Raw genomic sequence first — 8,415 nt, forward strand, 5'->3', positions numbered from 1 at the left:
TAGCCTCGGCAATAAAGCAACACTTTTGTTCTCTCTCCCTCTTCCTCTTCCTCTTTCTTCCTCTCCTTCATTCTTTTTATTTTTATTTTTTTTTTTTTTCTTTCTTTTTCTTTCTTTTTTTTTGAAAAAAAGAAAAAAGAACTTGAAGCAACTCTTAATTTAACTAGAAATCTAACTTATTTCAACTACTTCATGACATTTGAGATCAAGTACAAAGTCTCTTTTCAGTTTGAACAACACATAGTAAAAGTCAAGACTCCTTGAATAAAGGGGACCAAAAAAAAGAAAAAAAGGAAAAAAAAAAAAAGACCCCACAAAATTGCTTGAGAAGCACCTCAGCTAGTGTCTTTTCCTCACTAGCTTTTTATCCGTGCTGGCAGAAATGGCTTTGGACTTTCCTGGGGCCGGTGTCCGGCTCTGAGTGAAGTCAGGATGGGGAGGCGGCAGTGAAGATCTCAGGAACCCCAACTGTGTTCCATATAAGATGCCTAAAATGAGTTTTCTAAAACCAAACATGAGAGGTGGAAAATGGCTTGTCTTGCACCGTGGACTTTGGTCCCACCTGTTTGCCGCTGGAAGTCCCAGGCTGGGAAATGCAGTCTCCTCCCTGCAAGAGGCCCAGGACCTCAGTCACCACCACAGGGCAGGAAATCACATGTCACTCTCCCGGAAGCCCCCACAGCACAGGGTGGGCATGCGCAGGTCATTCTGGAAAGACTTCTGGATTCAGTCCCTCATTCTTTAACTCCTATTTTCTGAGCACCTGCTTTGTGTACTAGAAGGTTCAGAGGTGAGCAGAATCCTGCTTTTAGTAGGCTCCTGCTCTGAGTAGGCTGACCACCTGCTGGAGAAGTTAGACAGGTGAAGAGGAAATTAAAACCTAGACAAGGGCTGGGCGCAGTGGCTCACTCCTGTAATCCCAGTACTTTGGGAGGCTGAGGCGGGTGGATCACCTGAGGTCTGGAGTTTGAGACCAGCCTAACCAACATGGAGAAACCCCATCTCTACTAAAAATACAAAGTTAGTTGGACATGGTAGCGCATGCCTGTAATCCCAGCTACTCAGGAGGCTGACGCAGGAGAATTGCTTGAATTCAGGAGGCGGAGGTTGCAGTGAGCCGAGATCTCACCCTTGCACTCCAGCCTAGGCAATAAGAGTGAAACTCCACCGCAAAAAAAAAAAAAAAAAAAAAAAACCCTAGACAACATGGAGAGGGCGTTCCTGATGGTGAGGGTACAGTTCCGTATCTTGATTGTGGTAGTGTCTATACTAATCTCCATGCATACGACACAATGTTCTAGAATTGTGCACAAAAACATGCACACAAAAAATGAGCCTATGTGGAAACTGGTGAAATCTGAGTAGACCATGTCAATTGCTTGAGTCCAGGAGTTTGTGAGCTGTGATTGTGCAACTGTATTCCAGTCTGGGCAAGAGAGTAAAACCCTGTCTCAAAAAAAAGAAATCCAACTTATTTGTACATTGTAAAAACACCATGGCTGAACACTCATATGGGCCACTGGGAAACAGGAGGGTCTACAGCTCCAGGTGCAATAAGAAAAGTGACTGCCGACTGCTACTGAGCGTGGAGCTTTATGCACATTCCCACACAGCACCCCTGTGGACGCTGATGCTGTATCACCATCATGCATATTTTACAGATCAGTGTGGGCACCAAAAGGTTAGCTAACTTGCCCAGGAGCACACAGTATGTGATGGGACCAGGACCCAAACCCAAGCTGTGCAGTCTTTTGTGTCTCTCAAGCACCACTCCTCTGCTGTTGCCATGGGCATCTCCATGCACCTTGTGCAAGATTGGCCCCTTCCCATCTTCCCAGACTGGAAGTAAGGAAAGTTGGAGGCCCCTTCCCATCTTCCCAGACTGGAAGTAAGGAAAGTTGGAGTAGCTGAGGACTGTTCCCTGCAACCCATTCAGACACACTTTCCTGACATTTATGTTACACTAGAAAGGCAAATGCATCCCCTGAGGTCCCTTGGACCAAGGATAAAATGTATCAGTAGCCCTTGGTCTTTCTGGAGATGTAGGAAAGGTTTTCAACAGTCACACGAATGCAATCTTTGGGTGATAATTCTCTCACTTAAGAAGACAAATGGTGCTCACTATGGCAGCACATATACAAAAATTGTAACAATACAGAGATTAGCATGGCCCCTGCACAAGGATGACAGGCAAATTCGTGAAGCGTTCCATATTTTTAAACTGGCCAGCAATGTGCAGAAAGCAGAAACTGGACCCCTACCTGTAACCTTACACTAAAATTAACTCCAGATGGATTAAAGATTTAACATAAAACCTAACACCATAAAAACACTAAAAGAAAACATAGACAAAAGCATCCAGGACATAGGCATAGGCAAGGACTTCATAAATAAAACACCAAAAGCAATGGCAATAAAAGCCAAGATAGACAAATGGGATCTAACTAAAATTCAGAGCTTCTGTACAGAAAATAAACTGTCATTAGAGTGAACCGGCAACCAACAGAATGGGAAAAAATTTTTGCAAACTACCCATCTGAAAAACGGCTAATATCCAGAATCTAAAAAGAACTAAAACAGATATACAAGAAAAAAACAAACAACCCCATTCAAACGTGGGCAAAGCATATGAACAGACACTTTTCAAAAGAAGACATATATGAGGACAACAAACATATTAAAAAATGCTCATCATCACTGGTCATTAGAGAAATGCAAATCAAAAACACATTGAGATACCATCTCACACCAGTTAGAATGGTGATCATTAAAAAATCTAGAGACAACAGATGCTGGAGAGGATGTGGAGAAATAGGAACACTTTTACACTGTTTGTGGGAGTGTAAATTAGTACAACCATTGTGGAAGACAGTGTGGCACTTCCTCAAGGATCTAGAAATAGAAATTCCATTTGACCCTGCAATCCCATTACTGGGTATATACCCAAAGAACTATAAATCATTCTACTATAAAGACATATGCACATGTATGTTCATTGCAGCCCTGTGTACAATAGCAAAGACCTGGAACCAACCCAAATGCCCATCAATGATAGACTGGACAAAGAAAATGTGGTACATATACACCATGGAATATTATGCAGCCATAAAAAATGATGAGTCCCTGTCCTTTGTAGGGACTTGGATCAATCTGGAAACCATCATTCCCAGTAAACTAATACAAGAACAGAAAGCCAAACACCGCATGTTCTCACTCATAGGTGGGTGTTGAACAGTAAGAACACGTGGACTCAGGGAGAGGAGCATCACACAGTGTGGGCAGTTGGCAGGGCGTACAGGAGAGACAGTGGGGGATGGGGAGGATGGGGAGGGATAACATGGGGAGAAATGCCAGATATAGTACGCGCCTAAAGTAAAATTTAAAAAAAAGAAAGACAAATGGAGAAGGGGGCTTTTGCTTACAGTATATTAAGTTACTTTAAATTACTGGAAGCCATTTGCAAATAACTTCTTGCAAAATTTGAATAGGGATACAGATATTTTATTCATCAAACTAACATGTTTGTAAAATACTCTCCACATAGAACAACATCAAGGAAAGGAGCATATGTTTTACCTCCAATATGGGAATATTATGTAATGTAAGCACTGTATCATTACTGATCCCTGAAAAACTGGGTAGTGATAAGCCTTGAACTTAGGAAGTCTAAAATTAGGTTCTAAGGGAAATTATGCTCCTCTCACCCTATTCCTGTAAGTGAAAATTAAAAAGAGAAATTTCAAAAGCCAAATACATGACCCAAACTCATGAGCATTCAGTGAGTCTAATTAGATGTTCTGTCTGTTGTCTTGATTTTCATAGAAATAAAAGCAGGTATCACAGAAAGAATTACACAATTATATTACGTGTGAAAGTAGATTTGTATAAAGTTAGTGATGAAGGTTTCGTGACACCAAACCATCTGGTCAGTGTATTCAAAGGCCCAGTCATTCACCCACATGTTAGATGAGACAACAATGGCAAAGACTTTCTTCAAAAGTCACCTCTGGAGGGGGCTCTAGAGACATCCACCTTGGTTACTGATCAGCATCATCCAGGGTACATGTCAAAAACAAGAAACTGGCCAGGCGTGGTGGCTCATCCCTGTAATCCCAGCACTTTGGGAGTCCGAGGCGGAAAGATCACGAAGTTGGGAGATGAAGACCATCCTGGCTAACATGGTGAAATGCCATCTCTACTGAAAATACAAAAAAGCCAGGCGCGGTGGTGGGTGCCTGTAGTCCCAGCTACTCGGGAGGCTGAGGCAGGAGAATCACTTGAACCAGGGAAGAGATCGCTTGACTGCACTCTAGCCTGGGTGACAGAGTGATACTCTGTCTAAAACAAAAATAAAAAATTTCAACAAGAGCTTTCTTGGTAGGGGGGAGCTATAAGATCCTAGCAAATACTAACCATTTTAAATATGTAAATATTGCCTGTATACAAATATTGTTTGAATTTATTACCATGTACAGGTAATAAATGTTTTATATCTTTTGCATTTATCACTCATAATTTTTTGTTTACAGTTTTTAAATTTCTTTTACTTAGATAAAGACTAAAATCACTTTTAAATTGTCTACTTTAACACTTGATTTTGTTTGTTTGTTTGTTTTGTTTGTTTTTGAGACAGAGTCTTGCTCTGTTGCCCACTCAGGCTGGAGGGCAGTGGCGTGATCTCAGCTCACTGCAACCTCCACCTCCTGGCTCAAGAGATTTTTGTGTCTCAGCCTCCCGAGTAGCTGGGACTACAGGCACCCGCCACCATGCACGGTTAATTTTTGTATTTTTAATAGAGACAGGGTCTCACTATGTTTCCCAGGCTGTTCTCGAACTGCTGAACTTGAGTTGCCTGTCCACCTCGGCCTCTCAAAGTGCTGGGATTACAGGTGTGAATCATTACACCTGGCCTACTACCCATAACTTTTGATGCAATGCTTATTTGTATACGTCCTTGAGACACAACCAGTACATTATGTGTGGATGGGAAACATGAAACACAGGGTAGTTCATACTTTACTAAAGACACGCCACCAGAATTTAGAGCCAGACAGTTATGCTGAATATTGAGAACTGAATGAAAGAACATTAGAAGACATAACATAGTTTTCAAAGAAATAAATTCATGCTAAATTTTGGGCCAATAGAAATAACCATAATTTCTTCTTCTTTTTCTTCTTATTTTTATTTTTGACACAGAGTCTCACTCTGTCACCCAGGCTAGAGTGCAGTGGCGTAATCTTGACTCACTGCAACTTCCGCCTTCCGTGTTCAAGCAATTCTCCTGCCTCAGCCTCCTGAGTAGCTGGGATTACAGGTGCACATCACCATGACTGGATAATTTTGTATTTTTTTAGTAGAGATGGGATTTCATTATGTTGGCCGGGCTGGTCTCACTCCTGACCTCAGGTGATCACCCTGCCTCAGCCTCCCAAAGTGCTGGGATTACAGGCATGAGCCACCTCACCTGGCCTACAAAATTTTTTTAAATAGCTGGGCCAATATGCTTATTGGCTGCATATATGCCTTTTTTTTTTTAAGTTTCTGTTCTTGTCCTTTGCCCATTTTTAAATGAAGTTCTTTATTTTTGCTTGTTAATTTAAGTTCCTTATAGATTCTGAAGATTAGACCTTTTTCAGATGCATAGATTGCAAATGTTTTCTCCCATTCTATGGGTTGTCTATTTACTCTGTTGATAGTTTCTTTTGCTGTGCAGAAGCTCTTTCATTTAATTAGACCCACTTGTCAATTTTTGTTTTTGTTGCAATTGCTTTTGGCAGTCATAAGCTCTTTGCCAGGGCCTATGTCTAGAATGGTACTTCTCGGTTTTCTTCCAGAGTTTTTATAGTTTTAGGTATTACATTTAAGTAATCTATCTTGAGTTGATTTTTGTATATGGCGTAAGGAAGGTGGTCAACTTTCTATCTTCTACATATGGCTAGCCAGTAATCCCAGCACCATTTATTGAATAGGGAGTCCTTTCTCCATTCCTTGATTTTGTCGATGTCAAAGATCAGATGGTTGTGGGTGTGCAGCTTTATTTCTGGACTCTCTATTCTGTTCCATTGGTCCATGTGTCTATTTTTGTACCAGTACCATGCTGTTTTGATTACTGTAACCCTGTAGTATAGTTTGAAATTGGATAATGTGATGCCTCAAGCTTTGTTCTTTTTGCTTGGGATTGCTTTGAATATTCAGACTCCTTTTTGGTTTCATATGAATTTTAGACTAGTTTTTTTTTTTTAATTCTGTGAAGAATATCATTGGCAGTTTGATAAGAATAGCATTGAATCTGTAAATTGCATTGGGTAGTATGACCATTTGAACAATACTGATTCTTCTTATCCATGAACATGGATTGTTTTCCCATTTGTTTGTGTCATCTCTGATTTCTTTCAGCAGTGTTTTGCAGTTCTCATTGCAGAGTTCTTTCACCTCCCTTATTAGCTGTATTTCTAGGTATTTTATTTTTTTTGTGGCTATTGTGAATGAAATTGCATTATTGATTCGGCACTCAGCTTGAAAATTATTGGTGTATAGAAATGCTATTGATTTTCATATATAAATGTTGTTTGTATCCAGAAATTATGCTGAATTTGTTTTTCAGACCTAAGAGCTTTTGGGCCAAAGCTATAGAGTTTCTAGGTATAAAGTCATGTCATCTACAAACAGAGATAGTCTGAATTCCTCTCTTTGTATTTGGATGCCTTTTATTTTTTTCACTTGCCTGATAGCTCTTGCTACCACTTTTAGTACTATGTTGAATGAATAAGAGTGGTAAGTTTGCATCCTTGTCTTGTTTAAGCTCTCAAGGGGAGTGTTTCCAACTTTTGCCCGTTCAGTATGATGCTGGCCGTGGGTTTGCCATACGTAGCTCACTATTTTGAGGTATGTTTCTTCAATGCCTAGTTGGTTGAGGGTTTTTAATATGAAGGGATGCTCAATTTTATCAAAAGCCCTTGACAAAATGCTGAATATTATCAAAAGCTTTTTCTACCTCTGTTAAGATGATTATGTGGTTTTTGTTTTTACTTCTGTTTATGTGATGAATCACATTTATTGATTTTGTATGTTGAAGCAATCTTACATCCCAGGGATAAAGCCTACTCAATCATGATGGATTAGCTTTTTGGTGTCCTGTTGGATTTGGTCTGCTGGTATTTTGTTGAGGATTTTTGCATCTATGTTCATCAAGCATATTGGCCTGAGGTTTCATTTTTTGTCGTCGTTGTGCCTTTGCCAGGTTTTGGAATCAGAATGATGGCAGCCTCATAGAATAAGTTGGGGAAGAGTCTCTCCCTCTCAGTTTTTGGAACAGTTTCAGTAGAAATGGTACCTGGTCTTCTTTATATGTCTAGTGGAATTCAGCTATGAATCCGCCTGGTCCTGGGCTTTTTCTGGTTGGTAGGCTTTTTATTGCTGATTCAGTTTTTGCACTTATTATTGGTTTGTTCAGAGTTTGAATTTTCTTCTGATTCAGTCTTGGTAGGTTGTATGCTTCCAGGAATTTATACATTTCTTGTAGGTTTTCTAGCTTGTGTGCATAGAAGTGTTCAGAATAGTCTCTGATGAATTTCATATTTTGGTGCAGTCAGTGACAAAGTCCTCTTTGTCATTTTTGCTTGTATTTCTTTGGATATTCTCTCCTTTCTTCTATATGTTCCTAACTAGTGGTCTATCTGTGTTATTTAGTCTCTGAACGAACCAAGTTCTGGTTTCATTGATCTTTTGTATAGTTTTTCTGCATCTTAATTTTATTCAGTTCACCTCTGATTTTGGTTATTACTTTTCTTCTGCTATCTTTGGGGTCAGTTTTCTCTTGGTTTTCTAGTTCCTCAAGATGTAATGCTGGGTTGTTAAGTTGAGATCTCTCTAATTTTTTGAATATGGGGTTTTAGCACGATCTACTTTCTTCTTAACACTGCTTTGGCTGTGTCCCAAAGAGTCTAGTGTGTTGTGTCTTTGTTCTCAGTAATTTCAAAGAATTGCTTGATAGCCATCTTAATTTTTTTGTATACCCAGAAGTCATTCAAGAGCAGATTGTTTAATTTCCATGTAATTGTATGGTTTTAGCAATCTTCGTGATATTGATTTCTGTTTTTATTGCACTGTGTTCTGAGAGTATGCTTGGTATGATTTTTTTTTTTAATTTGCCGAGAATTGTTTCATGGTCAATTGAGTGGTTGATTTTAGGGCATATGCAATGTGTAGATGAGAAGTGTGTGCATTCTGTTGGTTTTTAGTAGAGAGTTCTGTAGATATCTGATAAGTCCATTTGGTTAAGTGTCAAGTTTGGCTTCCAAATATCTTTGTTTTCTGCTTCAGTGATCTGTCTAATATTGCCAGCAGACTGTTAAAGTCTCCCACTCTTATTGTATGGCTATCAAAGTCTCATCGTAGATGTCTAAAAACTTG

At 39.7% G+C, this 8,415-nt stretch overlaps 1 non-coding gene across 1 annotated transcript; it reads left to right on the plus strand.

Moving 5' to 3' along the window:
* The first annotated feature begins 2,114 nt into the window (after nt 1-2,114).
* On the plus strand, nt 2,115-2,218 carry LOC116545787. Its single transcript, XR_004266444.1, has one exon. It is a non-coding gene; the product is annotated as a U6 spliceosomal RNA (small nuclear RNA).
* The last annotated feature ends 6,197 nt before the right edge of the window (nt 2,219-8,415 follow it).

The sequence above is a fragment of the Sapajus apella genome, unplaced genomic scaffold (assembly GCF_009761245.1).
Source record: "Sapajus apella isolate SASKATOON/1434 unplaced genomic scaffold, GSC_monkey_1.0 scaffold370, whole genome shotgun sequence".
Taxonomy (NCBI): domain Eukaryota; kingdom Metazoa; phylum Chordata; class Mammalia; order Primates; family Cebidae; genus Sapajus; species Sapajus apella.